At 48.3% G+C, this 24,894-nt stretch overlaps 1 protein-coding gene across 43 annotated transcripts in view; it reads left to right on the forward strand.

Moving 5' to 3' along the window:
- Window positions 1-24,894, forward strand: part of nrxn3a (neurexin 3a) — a 1,279,906-nt gene that overhangs the window by 654,652 nt on the left and 600,360 nt on the right. The window lies entirely within an intron of this gene.

The raw sequence follows: 24,894 nt of genomic DNA on the forward strand, positions 1-24,894 counted from the left end.
ATACAGACAAAGCATACCATTCATAGAGAAGGAAAGGAAAGAGTGCAGAATGTAGTGTTACCGTCATAGCCAGGGTGTCGAGAAAGATCAACTTGATGCGAGGTAGGTCCATTCAAAAGTCTGACGGCAGCAGGGAAGAAGCTGTTCTTGAGTCGGTTGGTCCGTGACCTCAGACTTTTGTATCTTTTTCCCGACGGAAGAAGGTGGAAGAGAGAATGTCCGGGGTGCGTGGGGTCATTGATTATGCTGGCTGCTTTGCTGAGGCAGCAGGAAGTGTAGACAGAGTCAATGGATGGGAGGCTGGTTTGCCTGATGGATTGGGCTTCATTCACAACCCTTTGTAGTTTCTTGCAGTCTTGGGCAGAGCAGGAGCCGTACCAAGCTGTGATACAACCAGAAAGAATGCTTTCTATGGTGCATCTGTAAAAGTTGGTGAGAGTCTTAGTTGACATGTCAAATTTCCTTAGTCTTCTGAGAAAATAGAGGCGTTGGTGGGCTTTCTTAACTGTAGTGTCGGCATGGGGGGAGCAGGACAGGTTGTTGGTGATCTGGGCACCTAGAAACGTTGCTTTGTAGGTGAGCATGGCAGCCATTTCAGACACACCAAGATCTGACACCAGTTGATTCAGTTTTCGGAATGCTGAAAGTGTCTTGGATGGTAGTGGTTTAGGTTTTTCTATGGAAACGTGAATGTGGGTGTTGTGGCAAGCAGTTATTGCCCAAGTTTAATTGCCCTTGGACTGCATAACTTGCTCAGTCATTTCAGGGGGTAATTAAAGGTCGCTGGATGGCCAGCATTTATTGCCCATCCCTCGTTGCCCTTGGAGAGCAGTTGAGAGTCAACCACATTGCTGTGGCTCTGGAGTCACATGGAGGCCAGACCAGATAAGGATGGCAAGTTTCCTCCCCTGAACAGACATTAGCGACGCCGATGAGTTTTTGCGACAACCTGGCATTATTACTGAGATGAGGGATGGGAGATTCCAGCTCCCCCGTGGCATGTTTTCCTGCTGTCATTACTGCCATCCTTCTGGTCTTGCTGATGTCTACAGTGTTTCAAGCGGCTCTGCTGCGGGGAACTAACTGCAAAGGGGGTAGCCATCGGCGGGACTGGAAGATCCCGCTGGTGGGAAGAGTCATAAATAGAAACATACATAAATAATAGAAGCAGGAGTAGGCCATTCGGCCCTTCGAGCCTGCTCCACCATTCATTATGATCACAGTTGGGTCAGGAAATTCTGCCCCATATTTTTCATAGCAAATTTTTTTAACTGACTGAATTTAAATTTCTAACTATTGTGGTGGATCATTAATCCAGCCTCCTGGTCCAGTAATATCGTTACTATGATGCTTTTGCCTCCACATTGTGACTGCAGGAGTGGGAAGAAGGACCATGAGTTGGTGTGACGAGATGTCAATACTTGGAAGAGTTATTTGAGTCGAGCGGTGAAGGAACTGATCTCTGGATTGTTTCGAAGAGATGATGAGGATGGTGGGTCTTCTAGTTTGATGAGGCAAGATTGGAGGGAAGGGTGGCATGGCGGCACAGTGGTTAGCGCTGCTGCCTCACAGTGCCAGGGGCCCAAGTTCAATTCTTGGCTTGGGTCACTGTCTGTATGGAATCTGCACGTTCTCCCCGTGTCTACGCGGGTTTCCTCCAGGTGCTCCGGTTTGCTCCCACAGTCCAAAGATGTCCGGGTTAGGTGGATTGGCCATGCTAAATTGCCGCTTAAGTGTCAGAGAGACTAGCTCGGTAAATGCATGGGGCTATGGGGATAGGGCCTGGGTGGGATTGTGGTCGGTGCAGACCCAATGGGCCGAATGGCCTCCTTCTGCACTGTAGGATTCTATAATTCTATGATTCTATGAATGGCCTTCCAGTGTCAGTCGCAACTTGTTCTCACCATTGAGTCAGACGGCTGTGGTTTGCAAGGCACTTGAGCATAAACAGAAGGCTGACAGTCCGATGCAGCACCAGGGGCGTGCTGCATTGGTTGGAGGTGGCCATCTTTGAGATGAGATATCCAACCCAGTGCCCCATCAACACTCTCAGATAGATTCAAAAACCTGTACCTGAAGGAGAACAGGGGGAGTAAGCAGTTGGTTTCTTGACCAATATTTGTCCAGAAACATAATTAAAACAGATTCTTACATTGCTGTGGGATCTTGCAATGCACCGATTAACTGCTGTGTTTCATAGAATCCCTACATTGGAACGAGGCCATTTGGCCCATCGAGCCTGCACAGACAACAATCCCACCCAGGCCCTATCCGCATAACCCCACGTATTTACCCTCGCTAATCCCCCTGACACTAAGGGCCAATTTAGCATGGCGGATCCACCTAACCCACATATCTTTGGACTGTGGGAGGAAACCAGAGCACCCAGAAGAAACCCACGCAGACACAGGGAGAACGTGCAAACTCCGCACAGACAGTGACCTGAGGCTGGAATTGAACCCGGGTCCCTGGCTCTGTGAGGCAGCAGTGCTGGCCACTGTGCGTTTGCCACATTCCGGCCGTATGGGCAGTTTCAGACAGCACTACACTGGTTGGAAAGTGCTGGGGACATGAAAGATGTTCGGTGCATCCACCCCCCCCCCCCCCCCCACCCCTACCCCCAGCCTTTAGATGTATTCAATGGCGGAGCATCCGCAACTCTCTGGGGTAGAGAATTCCAACGATTCACAAGCCTTTGAGGAGGCCGACGTATTACAGCCATTTTCCTTTGTCTCCGTGGAGGGGACGGCAGTACAGCTGAAGAAAGCCCACCTCTGGAGATTGCTGTTGGGGGGTCTCCAGGGACACCAACCCCCCCCCCCCCCCCCCCCTCCCCCTCCACACCACACCCGCCACCCCTCCAAAACAGAGCTGGTACCTGAGACAATGCTTTTAACAATGGGATTTAATTCACACAAAAACACATGCCAGCGGCCTGAAGGCTGAATCGCGGTGTGGCTTGCACTGAAAAATTAATATCTAGACTAATTAATCAGGTTGCAGTATGAAATTCGACATCTGTCTGAGGGAGCTTGTTGAAGGCTTGTCTATTTAGGAGGATAAAAAGCAGAAAACATCTTGACTGGTTTGCCTGAATTCATCGGCCTCTGTCTGTATGCACCTCATGTTGTTTTATTTTCCCCTTGATGACTCAAGGTGTTCAAATTAAGACCTGAGTGAAAAGTTTCTAATTTTGTTGCAGAATGAGTGATTGGCGGAAAGATAGCTCTGTGAATTAATTAAAATGGGGGTGGAGGGGGGGGGGGGGGGGGGGAATGTACATGCGCCTAAAATTGGATTATAATCTTCCATCGCTGTCACAGTACAGAACTGCCTGAGGGGGAAGTTGTTTCTGTAGGAGGCCAGCCTCCTGGAATCGCGGAACCCGTGCTGTTTCTGCAGCAGGTTTAACAACAGGCAGGAAATTAAAAAAAACAGAGTCATAGAATCCCTACGGTGCACAAGGAGGCCATTCAGCCCATCGAGTCTGCACCGACCACAATCCCCTCCCAGACCCTATCCCCAATACCCTCATGCATTTACTCTAGCTAGTCCCCCTGACACTAAGGGGCAATTTACGTGGCCAATCCACCTAACTCGCACGTCTTTCGGACTGTGGGAGGAAACTGGAGCACCCGGAGGAAACACACGTAGACACGGGGAGAACACGCAAATTCCGCACAGACAGTGACCCAAGCCGGGAATCGAACCCGGGTCCTTGGTGCTGTGAGGCAGCAGTGCTAACCACTGTGCCACCGTGCCACCCAAAATTGCACAGAGGCGGCTATTTGGACAAGAGGCACTCTGAGTGACTGTGGTTGTCCATACAGGAGACTGAGGGACTGAAATGGAAGTAATCCCGAGACCCTGGGTTTTTTCTTATTTATTTGTGGGACGTGGGCGTCGCTGGCTGGCCAGCATTTATTGCCCATCTCCAGTTGCCCTTGGAGGGCAGTTGAGAGTCAACCACATTGCTGTGGCTCTGGAGTCACATGTAGGCCAGACCAGGTAAGGACGGCAGATTTCCTTCCCTAAAGGACATGAGTGAACCAGATGGGCTTTTTCGACAATCGACAATGGTCATCAGTAGATACTTAATTCCAGATATTTTTTATTGAATTCAAATTCCACTATTTGTGGGATTCGAACCCGGGTCCCCAGAACATTAGCTGCGTTTCTGGATTAATAGTCGAGCAATAATACCACTCGGTCATCATCTCCCCACGAATACTCTGGGGACCAAGATTCGAATCCCACCTACAATAAATAAATATCTGGAATTAAGAATCTACTGATGACCATGAAACCATTGTTAGTTTTCATAAAAACCCACCCGGTTCACTAATGTTCTTCAGGGAAGGAAATCTGCCATCCTTACCTGGTCTGGCCTACATGTGACTCCAGAGCCACAGCAATGTGGTTGACTCTCAACTGTCCTCAGGAATGGGCAATAAATACTGGCCCAGCCAGCAACACCCACGTCCCACGAATGAATAAAAAATACTTGCATTTCTGTGGTGCCTTTTCCATCCTCAGGACATCCTGAAGTACTTGTGAAGTGTAGTAATTGTCTTCATGTGGGAAAACTCACCAGCCAATTGACACACAGCAAGCTCCCATGATTAGCAAGTTGGTAGCCCGATAATCTTAGTGGTTTTGGCTGAGGGATACCTATTGGCCAGGAAGTTAGAGAGAACTCTCATTGCAACACTAGAGAGGAGTTGTTTCCCCTTGTGGGAGAGTCTAGGACCAGAGGGCATAATCCCAGGACGTGCTGGAGAAACTCTGTGGGCGGGATTTTCCGGCTGCCCAAGACCGGAAATTCCTCCCCCCCGAGAACCTTTGCATGAATTTTCTGTCCCGCCTGCTCGGATTCCCGTGGCAGGCAGGATGGGAAATTCCACCCTCTATCCCACTTGTGGAATTAGTGTTAATAGCCCGGGATCTGGAGACACAGGCTGGTACTTTACGACCCCCGCCCGAGGCCAACAGAGAATTCCGTTCTGTGAGCTGTGCCCGCTCCGGTCCCAGGGCGGGCATGGTGGTAAAACTCCGACCACAGTCCTTGTCCCAGCCACCAGGAGATCAGCCAATCAGATGAATGGCGCCATGCCACAATGGCGCCCCCCTCAGGATTGGAGTGTTTCCAATCCTGAATGGCACCATGCCACAATGGCGCCCCCCTCAGGATTGGAGTGTTTCCAATCCTGAATGGCACCATGCCACAATGGCGCCCCCCTCAGGATTGGAGTGTTTCCCCAAGGAGCGAAGCGAATGTGAAATTAGAGTCACAGATGTTACTTGTGCCTCGGAGATGAAAAACCTCCTCTCCGTGGCCTGAAGTCAGGCGGCTTTTGTTTTTTCAGAATATACTGTGCGACTTCGGAAAGCAGCTTCCAGTTGATTAATTCCTCTTCTCGCTGCGGATCAAAATGATTCCAGCTGCATTGCGACGCATTGCCAGGGAAATGTCATCCTTTACCTTCTTCCGCCTCTGATTTGGCGCAGCGTCACTGTTTAATCAGGGCCTGAAATTTTAAAAAAAATGCTCTGACAATCCTTGACAGAAACCACCCTGAAAATGTTGACGGGGTCCCTCCGGGGAGCGTTCGAGGACTGGAGTGGAATGTGGAGATACCACACAAACATGTTTTCTGGAGATGAAGCCTGTTGTTCTTGTTTGATTGGCCGTTGTGCTTTATTTAAGGATGGCAGGGTGTAGGTGGTTGCGGGAGGAGGAGGGGAAGGGGAGGGGGCTTTGGGAGAGGCAGCGGTGGGGGAGAGATCGCACCCACCCTGCTTCCCTTAAAGACCCCTCTTCAGCTACCTGTGGGTTGACTGTTTGATGGAGCGTTCCTCCTCTTTGCCTCGTTGGAAGGACAGCAGAGGGCAGCAATATTGTGACTCAGCCGCCAACAATCTGTCAGCGCAAGAAAGGAAAGTCAAACCAAACTGAACAAATATTTTACAGACAAGAGTCACACCTGATAGAATTGAAAAGCAGAGATATGATGGACTTCCATAGATCCTGGGTTCAAACTCCCTTTATGAGAGCTGTGAACAAGTTCGATCCTTCATTTTATTCTCCAGTTGGGTGGCACGGTGGTTAGCACTGCTGCCTCACAGCGCCAGGGACCCAGGTTCGATTCCCGGCTTGGGTCACTGCCTGTGTGGAGTCTGCACGTTCTCCCCGTGTCTGTGTGGGTTTCCTCCGGGTGCTCCGGTTTCCTCCCACAGTCCGAAAGATGTGCTGGTTAGGTGGATTGGCCGTGCTAAATTCACCCCTAGCTAAGGTAAATACATGGGGTTATGGGGATGGGGCCTGGGTGGGATTGCGGTCGATGCAGATTCAATGGGCCAAATGGCCTCCTTCTGCACTGTAGGGATTCTAAACAAAATGGCCACCTGCAAATGGATAAAATGGGTTTGATTCCCGGCTTGGATCACTATCTGTAGAGTCTGCACATTCTCCCCGTGTCTGCGTGGGTTTACTCCGGTTCCTCCCACAGTCCGAAAGACGTGCTGGTTAGGTGCATTGGCCGTGCTAAATTCTCCCTCAGTGTAACCCGAACAGGCGCCGGAGTGTGGCAACAAAGGGATTTTCACAGTAACTTCATTGCAGTGTTAATGTAAGCCTACTTGTGACTAGTAAATCAACAAATATTACCAAAACGATAGCGAGGTGCAAAACATAGAAACGAGAAGCAGGAATAGGCCATTCGGCCCTTCAAACCTGCTCTGCCATTCATCTGGATCATGGCTGATCATCAAATTCAATATCCTGATCCCCCCTTCGAAACAAAAGGAGGGAATTTCAGAGTTTATAATCTAGGCATCTGGAAGAGTGGCCACTGCTGATGGAGCGATTAAAATCTTCCTGCTTAGTTTCCGTGTCATTCTTAACATGAAAACTAGAAGCAGGAGGAGGCCATTCGGCCCTTCAAGCACGCTCTGCCATTCATGTTGATCTTGGCTGATCATCAAATTCAATATCCTGATCCCCCTCTTCTCCCCCATGTCCCCTGATCTCTTTAGCCCCAAGAGCTATATCTAATTTCTTCTTGAAATCAGACAACGTTTTGGCCTCAATTACATTCGGTTGTGGTGAATTCCACACATTCCCTATCCTCTGGGTGAAGAAATTTCTCACCTTAATTCTAAAAAATGGTACTTAAAAATGGATTCCAGTAAAGCTCGGAGGGGGTGGTGATCATGAAAAGCTTGACGATGCTGGGGCCCTCTACACTGGAAAAGGCTGAGAGGTGATTTGATTGAAGCCATTAAGATGATGGTCTGATTGGTGAGAGACAGAGAAGTATCCACTCGCATCTGAGGTCAGAACTTGAGTCATAAATATAAGATTGCCACAAATAAACCCAATCGGAATTCAGGAAAAACCTCTTTCCCCAGAGAGTGGTTCAAGTGTGGAATTCACTGCCGTAAGATTCGGTGGCATAAAAGCATTTATTTTTCTTTGATGGGATGCTGGCTGGGCCATTGTTGTCCATTTTATCCATTTGCAGGTGGCCATTTTGTTTAGAATCCTTACAGTGCAGAAGGAGGCCATTTGGCCCATTGAATCTGCATCGACCGCAATCCCACCCAGGCCCCATCCTCATAACCCCATCTATTTACCTTAGCTAGTCCCCCTGACACTAAGGGGTGAATTTAGCATGGCCAATCCACACATTTGTTGTCCATCCCTAATTGCCCCTTGAACTGAGAGGCTTGCTCGGCCATTTCAGAGGGCAGTTCAGAATCAACCTCATTGCTGTGGGATCTGGAGTCATAGCTGGGCCAGGCCAGGTAAAGACAGCAGATTTCCCCTTCTCCGGAGGGGCCATTGGTGAACCAGGTGACATATTTCCGGTCTTGAGGCGAGTACTTTTTTTTTACTCATTCGTGGGACATGGGCGTCACTGTCCGGGCCGGCATTTATTGCCGATCCCGAGTGACCCTTGAGAAGGTGGTGGTGAGCTGCCTTCTTGAATCGCTGCAGTCCACGTGCTATAGGTTGACCCACAATGCCGTCAGGGAGGGAATTCCAGGGTTCTGACCCAGCGACTATGAAGGAACGGCGATATTTCCAAATCAGGATGGGGAGGGGCTTGGAGGGGAACTTGTGTGGCCGGAAAATCCCACCCTGGGACTTCCTGCCAAAGCGGAAGGTGCTATATAAATGCAGGTTGCTACTTTGAAAATACGGTAATGTCGAAGTCGATTACTGTACTTTGACTCCATCAATTATTTCTTGTACCATGCACCGGGACTGCGTATCCCAACCCATTTTCAACCTACACTTACTGCAATCAGCCTGCTAACTGAGTAATTGTGACTGTTAATTTGGATGATGTGAAAGTGTTTCTTCTGCCCACATTGCACATCGTACAGTGTTTACAGCCCACATTGCGCACACAGTCACCTTCTGTGGAAGGTGCTGCATGACTTCTGTTATTTGGAAAGTCTGAGTAAGTGCAGATTTAAAAAAGAATGGCAGGAGCGTGGAACAATCTACAATTTTGGCTCGTTCCCCACTGACGTTTAACATACGTTAACGGATTCATGAAAAAAGCACCACAGAAAAAACAAAGGGCTAGATCAGCCTTGCTCCAACCACAAATCATGCGCCTTGCCCTGCCACGGACTCAGTGTAGCCCACTCAAACTCCAGGAGGATGGGTGCAAACCTCCCCCCAACACCCTCGCCTCATAGTAATCATGTAAACTCATGAGTTGTTGGGACTTTCCATTGCAGGGAGCAGTGAAGGGTGGGTCATCGAATTAGGCAGGTTTTTGATCGATAAGGGAGGTTTTGCTTTATTCATTCTTGGGACATGGGTGTCATTGGCTGGCCAGCATTTATTGCCCATCCCCAGTTACCCTCCAGCAATTCAGAGTCAACCACATAGAATCCCTACAGTGCAGAAGGAGGCCATTTGGCCCATCAAGTCTGCACCACCATAAGTCCCACCCAGGCCTTAACCCCTTAACACCACATATTTTCTCTGTTAGCCCCCCTAACACTAACGGGTAATTTAGCCTGGCCAATCAATCTAACCCACACATCTTTGGATTGTGGGAGGAAATCTGAGCTGCCGGAGGAAACCCACGCAGACACGGGGAGAATGTGCAAACTCCACACAGTCAGTGACCCGAGGCCGGAATCGAACCCGGGTCCCTGGCGCTGTGAGGCAGCAGTGCTAACCCACTGTGCCACCGTGCCCGCCACATTGCTGTGGCTCTGGAATCACATGTAGGCCAGACCGGGTAAGGACGGCAGATTTCCTTCCCTAAAGGGGCATTAGTGAACCAGATGGATTTTTCCGACAATGGTTTCACGGTCATCAGTGGATTCTTAATTCCAGATGTTTTTTTATTGAATTCAAATTCTACCATCTGCCGTGACGGGATTCGAACCCGGGTCCCCAGATCATTAGCTGAGTTTCTGGATTAATAGTCTAGCGATAATACCAGTGTGCCATCATTAGGCAAGGAAATCAAAAGTTCTCAGAGGTCAATGGGAATATAGACTTGAAAGACAAACACACCAGCCATGATCTTCTTGTGTAGTGGAGGAGGTTGGAGGGGCTGAATGGCCTACTTCGGCCCCTAATTCATATGTTTGTAACATCACTCTTGGATGGCTTGGTTCTAAGTTCAAGGTTAAGTCCCCATCCGCCACTAGAGGAAAAGGTTTCCCCTCACTCTGCACTCTTACCTCCATTAATGATCTCAAGCCTCTCAACTGGATCACGCCTTCATCTTTGCCAATCAAAGAAATGCAAACCAAGTCTCCTTTTCGCACAGCAGGAAGGAGGAAGAGTGTTTACGAAGATATATTTGGAGCTCAGGAGGGAAAAGAAAAGCTTCTTCTACTGTAGTTAGATTAAATATATCAGCAGTCATTACCTCCAGTTGTGGAGACTGATGTGGAAAAAAATGTCACGTACATCATTTGCTGAGCCTCTCGAATTTCTATGCCAAATTTACTTTTAAAATGACTCTGCTTTTCGCGTCGCTGGAAGGTTTTCTTTCTCGGATCGTTCTCACTGCTCCCGTTAGCTTAGTTCCCCATTGTTTTTCTACCTTTGCTCATGTTGCATGTTTTGCAACTGATTTTGACACCATAACCTCTGACTTTTTTCAAATGAAAACATCGAAACATAGAACTAGAAGCAGGAGGAGGCCATTAAACCCTTCGAGCCTGCTCCGCCATTCATTTTGATCATGGTCGATCATTGAATTCAATATCCTGATCCCCCCCCTCCTCTCACATTCCTTGATCCCTTTAGCCCCAAGGCCTATATCTAATTTCTTCTTGAAATCAGACAACGTTTTGGCCTCAACTACTTTCTGTGGTAGTGAATTCCATGCATTCACCAACCTCTGGGTGAAGAAATTTCCCCTCACCTCAGTTCTAAGAGGTTCGCCCCTTATCCTCAAACTATAACCCCTAGTTCTGGACTCCCTCACCATCGGGAACATTCTTTTTGAATCTACCCTGTTTAACCCTGTTAGAATTTTACAAGTTTCCATTGGATCCCTTCTCACTCTTCTAAGCTCCAGTGAATATAATCCTACCCGACTTAGTCTCTTGTCATATGACAGACCCGCCATTCCAGGAATCAGCCTGGTAAACCTTCGCTGTGCTCACTTTCCTTCACCTCATAGTGCAGTGGTCAGTGCCCCTACCACTGCGCCAGTAGCTCTGGGCTTGAGTCCAACGTCAGGACTTGTTGGCCACAGAAGGACCATTCAACGTGGTTCAACGGGCCAGTAATCAGTTCGGGAATCCTTCCACCACCTCCGCCTCTGTTCCCCGAAGGGTAAAAACAAACAGTGTGGGTGTGAAAATACACCAACGACAACAACTCAAGAAGAATTGAATCTTGGATAAGGAAGAATTCTATTCCAGTTAGCAGTCAACAATTAATGAGAGGCTGGGGGGTGGGGGGGACACGCTAAAAATAATGAGGATGAGCAGCAGTTTTATGATCATTATTAAGGAAGCCAGCATTTAATTAAATTTAGTTCCCCTAGCTACCAGGCTGGGATTTGAACTCATATCACTAGTACATTGGACTAGAGCCCCAGATTACTAATCCAGTAAAATTACCACTAAACTACTCTCCCCTGTCTTTTAATGTTGATTGAGAGTTAAGTACACTGGGGATAACTTTCCTCCTTTTTTTTGAAATAATGCTGTGGGATCGTTTACCACCCCCATCCCCCACTCCTCACCCCCATCCCCCACTCCTCACCCCCATCCCCCACTCCCCACCCCCATCCCCCACTCCTCACCCCCATCCCCCACTCCTCACCCCCATCCCCCACTCCTCACCCCCATCCCCCACTCCACACCCCCATCCCCCACTCCACACCCCCATCCCCCACTCCCCACCCCCATCCCCCACTCCTCACCCCCATCCCCCACTCCTCACCCCCATCCCCCACTCCTCACCCCCATCCCCCACTCCACACCCCCATCCCCCACTCCACAACCCCATCCCCCACTCCCCACCCCCATCCCCCACTCCTCACCCTCATCCCCCACTCCTCACCCCCATCCCCACTCCTCACCCCCATCCCCCACTCCTCACCCCCATCCCCCACTCCTCACCCCCATCCCCCACTCCTCACCCCCATCCCCCACTCCTCACCCCCATCCCCCACTCCCCCCCCCCAACCCTAACCCCCATCTGAGAGAGAAGATTAGAGTCAGAATTCTCCGGCCATGCTGGTCTAAAAGCCGGAAATTCCCGCCCGACTGTCAATGGGCCATCCTATTGTCCACAACCTGCCCATTGCAATTGCAGTGGCAGATGGGGTGGGAGAGTTCCGGCCAAGGTCTTGGTTTAACATCCCATCTGAAAGACAGCGCCTTCAGCAGCCTAGCACACCCTCAGCACTGCTGCACCAGATTTTGTCCTCCAGTCTCTGGAGTGGGTCTTGAATCTACAACCTCGAGGGGAAGGAGCTACCAATTGACTCAAAAAGTGAATGAATCAAGTCCAGCACAGGAACAGCCAACACAAATGAACCAAGAAAGGGAAATGCAACCTTCAGTTTTCCTTTCTCCCCTCTTCTTGAGAGGACATTCAAGGTCCTAGGTCTGCATTTCCTCCCACCAACCCCCCATACAGTTATCGCCAAGTTCTGGAACTCAGGGATGTCCAGGACATCCAAGGCACGGTGGCACAGTGGTTAGCACTGCTGCCTCACAGCACCAGGGACCCAGGTTCGATTCCCGGCTCGGGTGACTGTGTGGAGTTTGCACGTTCTCCCCGTGTCTGCGTGGGTTTCCTCCGGGTGCTCCGGTTTCCTCCCACAGTCCAAAGATGTGTTGGTTAGGTGGATTGGCCACGCTGAATTGCCCTTAGTGTCAGGGAGACCAACAGGGTAAATACACGGGGTTATGGGGATAGGGTCTGGGCGGGATTGTGGTCGGTGCAGACTTGATGGGCCAAATGGCCTCCTTCTGCACTGGTGGATTCTATAATTCAAAGGCCTGAGAGATCCTGGATACAAATTCTCTGTCTGTGCCACAATGTGTCAGAGATCTTCCAGCTTCTTCTGAGGAGCAGATGTATGATATTCCACACGACACTACCATGATTGCAACCCTACTAAACAACTGCTCCAAAAAAAAACACACTCTATGACAAATTAGATTCTTTTTATGCACCAGTAATGCTGTTGTCGTAATGCAGAAAAAGCCCACTATGAGTAGTTACCTCCTACATTCTTCAATGTGGAGAGTAAGTATGACAAATGATAGTTGATCACATATCTAGACAGTTGCTTGCTCAAAATAGTTGAAGCAAATTAGAGCACTCCTGCTATTTAGCATATTTAATCTTGCATGGGATTCGTTTTAACTGATTTTTAATGTAAATTAGTCACTCCGTTAGAAACTCCAATGGTCTCTGCGTTTAATCAATGACTTGTCAGATGTATTTGAAGGTAGATTAAATGATATTAGCTGAACAAAATCCTGTGCATTTATTAACCAGGTCCCTATCCTAATGCATGTAATTCTTGAACCTAAAAAAGCTTTGTGTCTTACCCCAGCTGTTGATGAGGACTGTTGATAGGCAACGATCTTGGTCAATGATAGAGTGCACATTGGGAGAGCTTGCATCGAGACATCCTGGCTTAATTTTAAAATTCATTTATTAGTGTCACAAGTAGGCTTACATTGCAATGGAGTTACTGTGAAAATAGGGGGGGGGGGGGATTTCTGGGATGGCAGTTTTAAGTTTGAAGCCTTCCTGAATCCGGGTGTCAGTGTGGGTCAGCGAGCGCAGAGCATGATGGGAGATCCAGACTTGGCTGCCTCATTCAGTTGATAAAGAGAAAAGCAAGTCCACGTTTGGCAAGGGCTCATTTCTGGATCCCTCGGGGCACAGTTAGTCTCTGAGGGGAGGGCAGAGGATGTGATTGCACTGGAGGGGGTGCAGAGGAGATTCACCAGGATGCTGCCTGGGATGGAACATTCAAGTTATGAAGAGAGGTTGGGTAAGGCTTGGGTTGTTTTTGTTGGAGCAGAGAAAACTGAGGGGGGCGACCTGATCGAGGTGCTCAAGATTATGAGAGACATAAGAGTGGATAAGGAGCAGCTGTTCCCCTTAGTTGAAGGGTCAGTCACAAGGGGACATGCATTCAAGGTGAGGTACTGGCGGTTGAAGGGGGATGTGAGGAAAAACTTCTTTACCCAGAGGGTGGTGACGGTCTGGAATGCGCTGCCTGGGAGGGCGGTAGAGGCGGGTTGCCTCACATCCTGGGTGTGGTACCTCGATGAGCACTTGGCACATCATAACATTCAGGACTATGAGGCAAGTGCTCCAAGAATCCCTACAATACTGAAGGAAAACATTTGGCCCATCGAGTCTGCACTGACCATAATCCCACTCAGGCTCTATCCCCGTAACTCCACACATTTTCCCTGCTAATCCCCTGACATTAGGGACAATTTATCATGTCCAATCCACCTAACCTAATGTGGGGAGAAAGCAGGATTAGGCTATTGAGTTGGACGATCAGCCATGATCATAAGGAATGGCGGAGCAGGCTCGAAGGGCCTCCTCCTGCTTCTATCTTCTATGTTTCCCTGCACATCTTTGGACTGTGGGAAGAAACCGGAGCACCCGGAGGAAACCCACGCAGACAGAGCGGGGAGAACGTGCACAAACAGTGACCCAAGGCCGGGATTGAACCCGGGTCCCCGGCACAGTGAGGCAGCGGTACTAACCCCACTGTGCCACCGTGCCGCTGTTAATGGGATTAGGTGGGGTTTCTCAGATCTCCGTGCAGACTCGATGGGCCGAAGGGACCTTCTGCACTATATGATTCAATGACTAGTTTGCAGGCCATGCCTGCAGCCTCCCGTGGATTCACGGAGACAGCACAGGATATACTGTGATTGTTAGGACTGAAAAATAAATTCTTGGCACCAGCGAGCTCCACAGGACCCGGCTGAATTCAGCCGAGTATATATTTTCTCTGGTCTCCCCAGGCTTCTGAGGGAGATAGTTGATTAACCACAGGGCTGTAAGAGTAGAGACACAGCGCACTGACACACTGATTGAGTACCTTACTCTCCACTCTACTTCCAATGAAAGTTTCCTTTCATCCCTTCAACGTGAAATCAAATCTGGTGTCAAGTTCTTGTTTTTTACCATTAACAGCCTGTGACCCACAATCTTGTTTCTGTCCCATCAGGCGGAGTTAGCTTTCGCTGTATCAGATTCATATTTCCTCCGGTGGACATTTTTTCTTCCTTCTTTTACCATCTTTGCGGTGCTGCCAGGCACGTTCCAGCCCATTGTGTGAATCACTGGGCCTCACTCAGCTCAGGTTCTGGGGACTCGGGTTCGAATCCCACCCCACAGCAGATGGTGGAATTTGAATTCAATAAAAAATATCTGGGATTAAGAATCTACTGTTGACCATGAAACTATTGTCGATTTTCGGAAAAACCCATCTGGTTCACTAATGTCCTTTAGGGAAGGAAATCTGCCACCCTTACCTGGTCTGGCCTACATGTGACTCCAGAGACACAGCAATGTCTCACACAACGAGGGATGTGCAATAAATGCTGGCCAGCCAGCGACGCCCATGTCCCACAAATTAATTTTTAAAAGTGACCTTTTTCAAAGGGGCAGCACGGTGACACAGTGGTTAGCACTGCTGCCTCACAACGCCAGAGACCCGGGTTCGATTCCCGGCTTGGGTCACTGTCTGTGTGGAGTCTGCACGTTCTCCCCGTCTCTGCGTGGGTTTCCTCCGGGTGCTCCAGTTTCCTCCCACAGTTCAAAAGACGTGCCGGTTAGGTGCATTGGCCATGCTAAATTCTCCCTCAGTGTACCCGAACAGGCACTGGAGTGTGGCGACTCGGGGATTTTCACAGTAACTTCATTGCAGTATTAATGTAAGCCTGCTTGGGACCCTAATAAATAATCTTAAACTTAAAAACTAAAATTCATTCATGGGAGCTGGGCATTGTGTTCACAAACCTGTTTGTGAACGCAACACCCACTCACCTGATGAAGGAGCAGCACTCCGAAAACTTGTGGCTTGTGCTACCAAATAAACCTGTTGGACTTTAACCTGGTGCTGTGACACTTCTTACGATATATTTCCAAGTCAGGATGGTGAGTGGCTTGGAGGGGAACTTGCAGGTGGTGGTGTTCCCATTTATCTGCAGCCCTTGTCCTTCTAGATGGAAGTGGTCGTGGGTTTGGAAGGTGCTGTCTAAGGATCTTTGGTGAATTTCTGCAGTGCATCTTGTAGATTGTTAAATTGTTTTGAGCCGTGGCTCAGTAGGGAGCAACTTCATCCCGAAAACACTGGGAGCTCAGGGTTCAAGCCTCACACCAGGCCTTGCGCACAAAAAGCAGGGCGAGCCCCTCGACGCAGTGCTGAGGGAGTGCTGCACTCTCAGAGGAGATGTCTTTCAGATGAGACATGCCATCCCTGTAGGATAAAGGCTTTCGGCCAAGTAGGGATAAATGTGGGACACTCAGCAAAAAAATAAAATAAAATGGGGCCAGTGTCTCTGTTCCCAAAAGGTAGCCACCCTGAGAAGAGCTGGTATTAATAAATAATAACAATGGAGATCATTGGGAAAACCGCAGTCAGATTAAATGCCTGCACAATGAATTAAGTAAGAAGTTTAACAACACCAGGTTAAAGTCCAACAGGTTTATTTGGTAGCAAAAGCCACAAGCTTTCGGAGCCTTAAGGTCCTTCCTCAGGTGAGTGGGAATTCTGTTCACAAACAGGGCATATAAAGACACAAACTCAATTTGCAGAATAATGGTTGGAATGCGAATACTTACAGCTAATCAAGTCTTTAAGGTACAAACAATGTGAGTGGAGAGAGCATTAAGACAGGTTAAAGAGATGTGTATTGAACTTCCGCACACATGAGGACGGCCTCAACTGGGATATTGGGTTCATGTCACACTATCTGTAACCCCCACAGCTTGCCTGGACTTGCAGAATTTCACTGGCTGTCCTGTCTGGAGACAATACACATCTCTTTAACCTGTCTTAATGCTCTCTCCACTCACATGGTTTGTACCTTTAAGACTTGATTAGATGTAAGTATTCGCATTCCAACCATTATTCTGTAAATTGAGTTTGTGTCTTTGTATGCCCTGTTTGTGAACAGAACTCCCACTCACCTGAAGAAGGAGCTCAAGGCTCCGAAAGCTTGTGTGGCTTTTGCTACCAAATAAACCTGTTGGACTTTAACCTGGTGTTGGTAAACCTCTTACTGTGTTTACCCCAGTCCAACGCCGGCATCTCCACACAAAAAGCGTCTTTAATATCTCTCTTTTGGAAAGGGGAAGAAAGCAAGACCTTGTTGGGGAAAATAAGGGTTGTAAAGTTTAAAGTTTATTTATTAGTGTCACAAGTAGGCAGACGTTAACACTGCAATGAAGTTACTGTGAAAATCCCCTAGTCGCCACACTCCTGTTCGAGTACACTGAGGGAGAATTTAGCACAGCCAATGCACCTAACCAGCACATCTTTCGGACTGTGAGAGCACCCGGTGGAAACCCACGCAGACACGGGGAGAACGTGCAGATTCCACACAGACGGTAACCTAAGCCAGGAATCAAACCTGGGTCCCTGGCGCTGTGAGGCAGCAGTGCTAACCACTGTGCCATTGAAGGGAGAGTGTGCTTCAAAGGAGAAAAATAACCTTTGATATCAACAGAGGCGCCTCTATTTAAAGTTTATTTACTAGTGTCAAAGTCAGCATACATTAACACCGCAATGAAGTTACTATGAAAATCCCCCAGTCACCACACTCTGGCGTCTGTTTGGGTTACACTGAGGGAGAATTTAGCATGGCCAGTGCAGCTAACCAGCACGTCTTTCGGACTGTGAGAGGAAATGGAGCACCCGGAGGAAACCCACGCAGACACGGGGAGAACATGCAGACTCTGCACAGACAGTGACCCAAACCACAAATCAAATCCAGGTCCCTGGCGCTGTGAGGTAGCAGTGCTAACCACTGTGCCAATGTGCCGCCCTCATTTGTAGAGGGAATTAAGCTCTTTGCTCGACAGCCAATTGCCTGTGCATCAACTCTGGTGACAACTAATTTTCTATTTAATAACTCATTGGGTTAAGAAGTTCAAAGCTAATCAGAATACAGGTGGCTCACTGATAATCCAGCAGCGAGACAAAATACACACAGGCACACAGGCATAGCTAACATATTAGAAATATATATCTAGATACATAAACGTGAGGCTTAATAACACAGAAACCTATTTAGCATTTATCAATGGGTTTTAACCTTGTGGGTTCAGAATTGCTTTCGATTTTTCTTCATCTTTTTTTGTTTAAATTTAGTCTCTGGAAAGCCATGGCCAATGTTTGAATCTCCGGAGGGGGAATGGATCTGTGGTCATCTGTTATTCTCACTAATGTGACGAACAATGTGGTGACATTAGGTGGAATGATAGTGTCACCAAGCCTATCATTACCGTCCTTGTATTCTCTCCCTTGCTGCATCCCCTATTATCAAAAGCAGTTTATTTATAGTTTTGCCACAAGAGAGAGAGAGAGCGAGAGAGAGAGAGAGAGAGAGAGAGGGCACAGTTGCTAGGCAACGCTTTTCTCGGGCAAGACGGGAGGGTGGAATTTTAAGTGTGGGGGTGTGGCATTGCCGAGGGCAGAACTGTCACTTCCGCTCGCTTCCTCGATCCTGTTTCCCGGGCGCGGTTACAGGTAAAAATCTAACTGCCAGTGGGGTGGGCAGGGAAGGGCGGCACGGTGGCACTGCTTCCTCACAGCGTCAGGGTCCTGGGTTCGATTCCCGACTTGGGTCACTGCCTGTGCGGAGCTTTCACGTTCTCCCCGTGTCTGCCTGGGTTTTCCTCCGGGTGCTACGGTTTCCTCCCACAGTCCAAAGCTGTGCGGGTTGGGTTGATTGACCATGTTAAATTGACCTTAGTGTCAGGGGGACCAGCTAGGGTAAATGTGAGGGGTTATGGGAATAGGGGCTGGGTGGGATTGTGGTCAGTGCAGACTCGATGGTCCGAATGGCCTCCTTCTACACTGTAGGGATTCTATGAAAGAGGTGTGACTCCGTGACGGGTTGGAGGGTGGGGGAGGTTTTTGTTTTTGAAAGCCTCCATCAGCCGCCACCCCCCCCCCCGGCTACCGCCGGATTATAAAATAGTGTCCTGGAACGGAAGGGGGGGCTGTGCCACAAGGCCGCAACTTTGATGCCATCACCCAGTGCCCATTGTCAGCCATGCTTTCCCTGGCGGGGATGCATCCTGACCCACTTTCAAACTCATCCCCCTTCCATCCATCACATCTGGAGACTGCACTGTTGTAAGTGATTGGGATCAGACCTTACCCAGCTCAGTTATATCGCCTAACTATCCTCCACTGATTTCATTTTGTCGGAGAATTAATCCTGCTGTTGTTGGGAGAGTTTGCTGTAGTTTTGGCCATGAGCTGTTCATTGGTGCTCGCACAGACAAAGAGGCAAAGAGATGGGTTGCTAATCGGAGTGTTGGATTTAGCACACAACTTTCGGGTTAGTTGATGCTTGTCATAACTTGAACAAGTCCTGAGAGGTCACCTAAAAACTTGCAGCTTGAGCATTCACGTGCTGATAGACAAGAACTTTGCTGAGGAGAATATATCTCGGATTGCAATGGAATCTTGATCAATTGGGCCAGTGGGCTGACGAATGGCAGATGGAGTTTAATTTAGATAAATGCGAGGTGATGCATTTTGGTAGATCGAACCAGGGCAGGACTTACTCAGTTAATGATGGGGTGTTGGGGAGAGTTATAGAACAAAGAGATCTAGGGGTACATGTTCATAGCTCCTTGGAAGTGGAGTCACAGGTGGACAGAGTGGTGAGAAGGCATTCGGCATGCTTGATTATACTGGTCAGAACATCGAATATAGGAGTTGGGATATCTTGTAGAAGTTGTACAAGACATTGGTAAGGCCAATGTGTACAGTTCTGGTCACCCTGTTATAGAAAGGATATTATTAAACTAGAAAGAGTGCTGAAAAGATTTACCAGGACTTGATGGTTTGAGCTATAAGGAGAGGCTGGATAGACTGGACTTTTTTCCCTGGAGCGTAGAAGGCTGAGGGGTGATCTTATAGAGGTCTGTAAAATAATGAGGGGCACAGATCAGATAGATAGTCAACATCTTTTCCCAAAGGTAGGGGAGTCTAAAACTAGAGGGCATAGGTTTAAGGTGAGAGGGGAGAGATACAAAAGTGTCCAAAGGAGCAATTTTTTCACACAGAGGGTGGTGAGTGTCTGGAACAAGCTGCCAGAGAGAGAAAGAGAGAGAGAGAGTTGCAAGATATACTGAGTGCTCCTTGGAGTAGGATTTCTGGGAAATCGCTATTAGCAAGGAAACCAAAAGACAATTTACACTTCTACCTAGACTGATCACACAAGTCATGCTGTCAAAGTCTATTGGGTATTTTATAAGCAGACCCTTTTCATTTCAAAAATAAACTTTTAAAAGATGCGGGTACAATTTTGTCTTTTAAAAAGCATTTAGATGGTTACATGGGTAAGATGGGTATAGAGGGATATGGGCCAAATGCCGGCAATTGGGATCAGCTTAGTGGTTGAAAAAAGGGGCGGCATGGACGAGTTGGGCCGTAGGGCCTGTTTCCATGCTGTAAACCTCGATGACTCTCTGACTCTATATGGGTTCCATTTCTATTGGAGATGTGACACACCGTGACACATTGCCAATAGCTCAGGGACTGAAGAAGGGGCAATACAGGTTCTCAAATGGACGTCCTGGAGGAGGAGGCCCAGAGCAGGAGGGATTGCCGTGTAACCATTGTAAACTTTGATCTTTCCTACCTGACTCATAGTCCTCTGTAACTGAACAGATTCACTTTGGTTCCAACAAGACTTCAACCAATTAGGGCAGGTGCAGTACTCTGGATGATAAATTTTAAAAGTTTATTATTAAAATGATAAAGGTCTGCTTATCAAATACACAATAGACTTTGACAGGATGAGTTGTGTGATCAGTCTAGGTAAAAGTGTAAATTGACTTTTGGTTTCCTTGCTAATAGCGATTTCCCTGAAATCCTACTCCAGGGAACACTCAGTGCATCTTGTAGCTAGTCCCTCTCTCTCTCTCTCTATCTCTCTCCCTCTCGCTCTCTCACACCCTCTCTCTCTCTCTTGACTAATTAGCAGAGATAGTTCTCGAAACCTTCATTTTTGGCCCTTGAATTCACAGTACCTCCTCTTGCATCCAGACTGCTGCAATCAGCCAATTGGCCAGGTCTTGATACTGGGTTCATTGGGTGTGACCATTTGCACACGTTATCCCATGGCGAGGAGTAATGAGACTGTTCGTGGCAGTGATGGGTAACCTTGGCGAGTGAGTGGGCTGCATAGGTGCCCCCCCCCCCCCCCCCCCCCCCCCCCCGCCTCCACCTCCCCCCACCCCGCCCCCAGCAACCCCTCCATCCCAGCGGGCCGCAATGTTGAAATTGGGCTTGTTCACCATGAATAAGATTGAATACATTTAATCCACGCTGAATATTCCATAATGAGTTTCAGTAAATGCTTATTTATATATTAATAGAACTCTCATCACCTTTCATGATAAAGACAAAAGCAGTATTGACACTTTGGACACAGAGGGAGCACACGGCGCTCACAGTCGATGTTGTGAGCGATCAGCACCCACCTCACTTCACTCACCCTTTGCTTTACGTGTGAATCGCTTCAGTCAGACCAATTAGGTGGATGGAAATCAACGCAATGCAGCAACCCTGCGCGTGGGCAGCGGTCAACACAATTGCCGGAATTTTACCGCCTCGCCCCCCCCCACCCGAGGCTAACAGAGAATGCCATTCTGCGAGCCTCCGGGGCGGGCGCGCCGGTAAAATTCCGGCAAAATTCTCATGGGGCGCACTCAGAACACAGACGGGCCGCACGTGGCCCCCGGCAACAGGTTGTCCATCGCTTGTTCACGGTGTTTCCCATGTCTGAACTTGGGATAAATTTGTTCATTATCCTGCACCTGCTCCAGGTGGCCGAGAAAAAGCAATGGAGATTCTTGCTCGGAGATACCTGATGCTCCCGTGTTCACAGACAAAGCTGACAACAGTAAGAACATAAGAAATAGGAGCAGGAGTAGGCCATCTAGCCCCTCGAGCCTGCCCCGCCCTTCAATAAGATCATGGCTGATCTGACGTGGATCAGTACCACTTACCCGCCTGATCCCCTAAACTCATACTTTCAAACATGCAGACATTACATTCCCAATCTTAATAACTGCTTGGTTGATTATCTATTCCTCGATCGTATCATAATTTGAGGTGCACTGCATATTCAATCGTCTATATCTGGTTACTAATGATACATTAATTCAGGTTCAATATCTGTGTGTGATGTTATGGCTGGTATAGTTAAACACATTGGCATCTTGACCTTGTTAGCTTCCTACGGTGAATATTGTGTGAAAATGTCCAAACAATTGTTAAATGAAACTAAAATCTACTGTCCAGACTTACACCACAGGGGGACATGATACCACCCCACCCTTTAGCTCCTTTCTACTTTGTAAAGTTTATTTATTAGTGTCTCAACTCGGCCTACGTTAACTACATGAAGTTACTGTGAAAATCCCCTAGTTGCCACACTGCCGGGTACACTGTTCGGGTACACTGAGTGAGAATTTAGCATGGCCAATGCACCTAACCAGCACGTCTTTCAGATTGTGGGAGGAAACCCATGCAGACACGGGAAGAATGTGCAGACTCCACACAGACGGTGAACCAAGCCGGGAATCAAACCCAGGTCGCTGGCGCTATGAGGCAGCAACGCTAACCATTGTGCCACCGTGCTGCCTCCTGCAGAAACTGGTAGTGCTTTGCCTGGCCTCATGCCCAACCCCCATTCCTCACCCAAATCATGATGGACCCCCAGAAAGTTGCTGATGATTAAGCACCTCCTTAGTGAGGTGTCCAGTGAGGTGGAGTACCAAAGCACTTACTCTTTATCGGTGACTTCAGTGAATTTCTACAATAAATGTTGCTGGATTGTTGATGAAGTCTCGGCTAAGTTTCCTGGAAAGCCCCAGGATGTTTCAGAGGTCCTCTTCACAACCGCAGCAACATGTGAACACAACCTCTTTAGCACCGCAAGTATTCGATGAAAATCACCCGTTTTGTTTAAATGAGTTCTGTTAGCCATACTTCATACAGACTCCTTTTAAATAGACTCTGCAGACTGATTGCTGTCATTGCTGTTTAAATAGACTCTGTAAACTGTTTGCTGCAGTGTGCTGTTTAAATAGACTCTGTAGACTGTTTGCTGTAGTATGCTGTTTAAATTGACTCTGTAGACTTTGTTGCAGTGCGCTGTTTAAATAGACTCTGTAGACTGTTTGTTGCAGTGTGCTGTTTAAATAGACTCTGTAGACTGTTTGCTGTCATTGCTGTTTAAATAGACTCTGTAGACTGTTTGCTGTAGTATGCTGTTTAAATTGACTCTGTAGACTGTTTGCTGCAGTGTGCTGTTTAAATAGACTCTGGAGTCTGTTTGCTATTTAAACAGCACACTGCAGCAAACAGTCTACAGAGTCTACTTAATCAGCACACTACAGCAAACAGTCTACAGAGTCTACTTAATCAGCACACATCAGCAAATAATCAACCGAGTCCATTCAAAGACCGTATTATGGCAAATGGTCTATAGAGTGCTGTACTGCTGCCTATTCAGGACTTCCGGGTGGCAAATCTTCCATCCTCTATTCTGGGACTTGGGGGGAGATGCTGACAGGGTTTAGATGCATTCAGAGCGGGAGGAGATTCGTGGGGAGCACATGTCCATGGGTAAGTTAGGCTAAAGGGCTAACCTATCCGTGCTGCAAATGTTCTGGCATTCCATGAGTCCTGCATTGTCACGGCTGCCTGGATAGACATCAGGGGGGAAATACCATTTGTGTAAAACCCTCCGGGAATGTTGTGCCAGAACTGTGAGCGACCCATTGATTGCAGATCTGACTGTCTTTATTTTAATCTTAATTCCGATGGTTAAATCAGTGAGAGAGAAAAACAGAATCAGCAGACCTAAGAAGGATCAAGTGAGTTGAAACTTCTTTGGTGTCTGAACATTGATTTCAGGCATCCCTTGTGAGATTCATCGCAAATTATAAAAAGAACCTGAAGCATTTGAAATGCAACTCAAAGTTCCCAAGCAACCACACATGGCAAAGGGGTTACTGCTATTCTGAGGGCTTTTATAATATTTCCTTCCCTGCTTTTGATTCAGACGTCAAGTGCAATTTTCTTTGCAGAGTTGAGATGATTCAATTCTGTTGTTATGGCTAATATTTCACGGCTGTGGCAACACTTTGAGCTGCAGCATTCACCCCACCCCAGCTTTTGACCTTGGAGCCCTTTGCTCCCTCAGTGACTTTGTCCCAGTGTTCCTCTCCCCTTCATTTGTTGCTGAGACTGTTGTTGCGGCACGGTGGAACAGTGGGTTAGCACTGCTGCTTCACAGCACCAAGGGACCCGGGTTCGATTCCCGGCTTGGGCCACTGCCTGTGTGGAGTTTGCACGTTCTCCCCGTGTCTGCGTGGGTTTCCTCCGGGTGCTCCGGTTTCCTCCCACGGTCCAAAGATGTGCGGGTTAGGTGGATTGGCCGTGCTAAATTGCCCCTTAGTGTCTAGCAGGGTAAATATTTGGAGTTACAGGTATAGGGCCTGGGAGGGATTGTGGGCGGTGCAGACTCGATGGGCTGAATAGCCTCCTTCTGCACTGTAGGGATTCTATGACTCTACTTCCACAGCCTTGGCAGGCTTTTGAGTTGTCATCAGAGGATCTGATTGTTATAGTTTATTTATTAGTGTCACAAGTAGGCTTACATTAACACTGCAATGAAGTTACTGTGAAAATCCCCCAGTCGCCACACTCCAGCGCCTGTTTGGGTACATTGAGGGAGAATTTAGCATGGCCAATGCACCTAGCCAGCACATCTTTGGACTGTGGGAGGAAGCCGGAGCACCCGGAGGAAACCCACCCAGACACGGGGAGAACGTGCAGACTCCGCACAGACAGTGACCCAAGCCAGAAATCGAACCCCGGTCCCTGGCGCTGTGAGGCAGCTGTGTTGACCACTGTGCCACCGTGCCGCACTCGGGTAGGCCGCCATGGTGAGGTTGTTCTTCAGGCTGTGTTGCAAATTGGGAATGAACAGCAGAGAAAACTGAGCCAGAGTGTAACCAATAATTACTCATCCTCCATTTCTCATTTTCCACCATTTCCCACTCAAAATTGACCCACACCCTGTATCCTGTGAGGAGAGAGGAAAACAGAACGGTTACATCTTAGTTTGAAGCAGTGTTAT

Source organism: Mustelus asterias, chromosome 18 (assembly GCF_964213995.1).
Source record: "Mustelus asterias chromosome 18, sMusAst1.hap1.1, whole genome shotgun sequence".
NCBI lineage: Eukaryota > Metazoa > Chordata > Chondrichthyes > Carcharhiniformes > Triakidae > Mustelus > Mustelus asterias.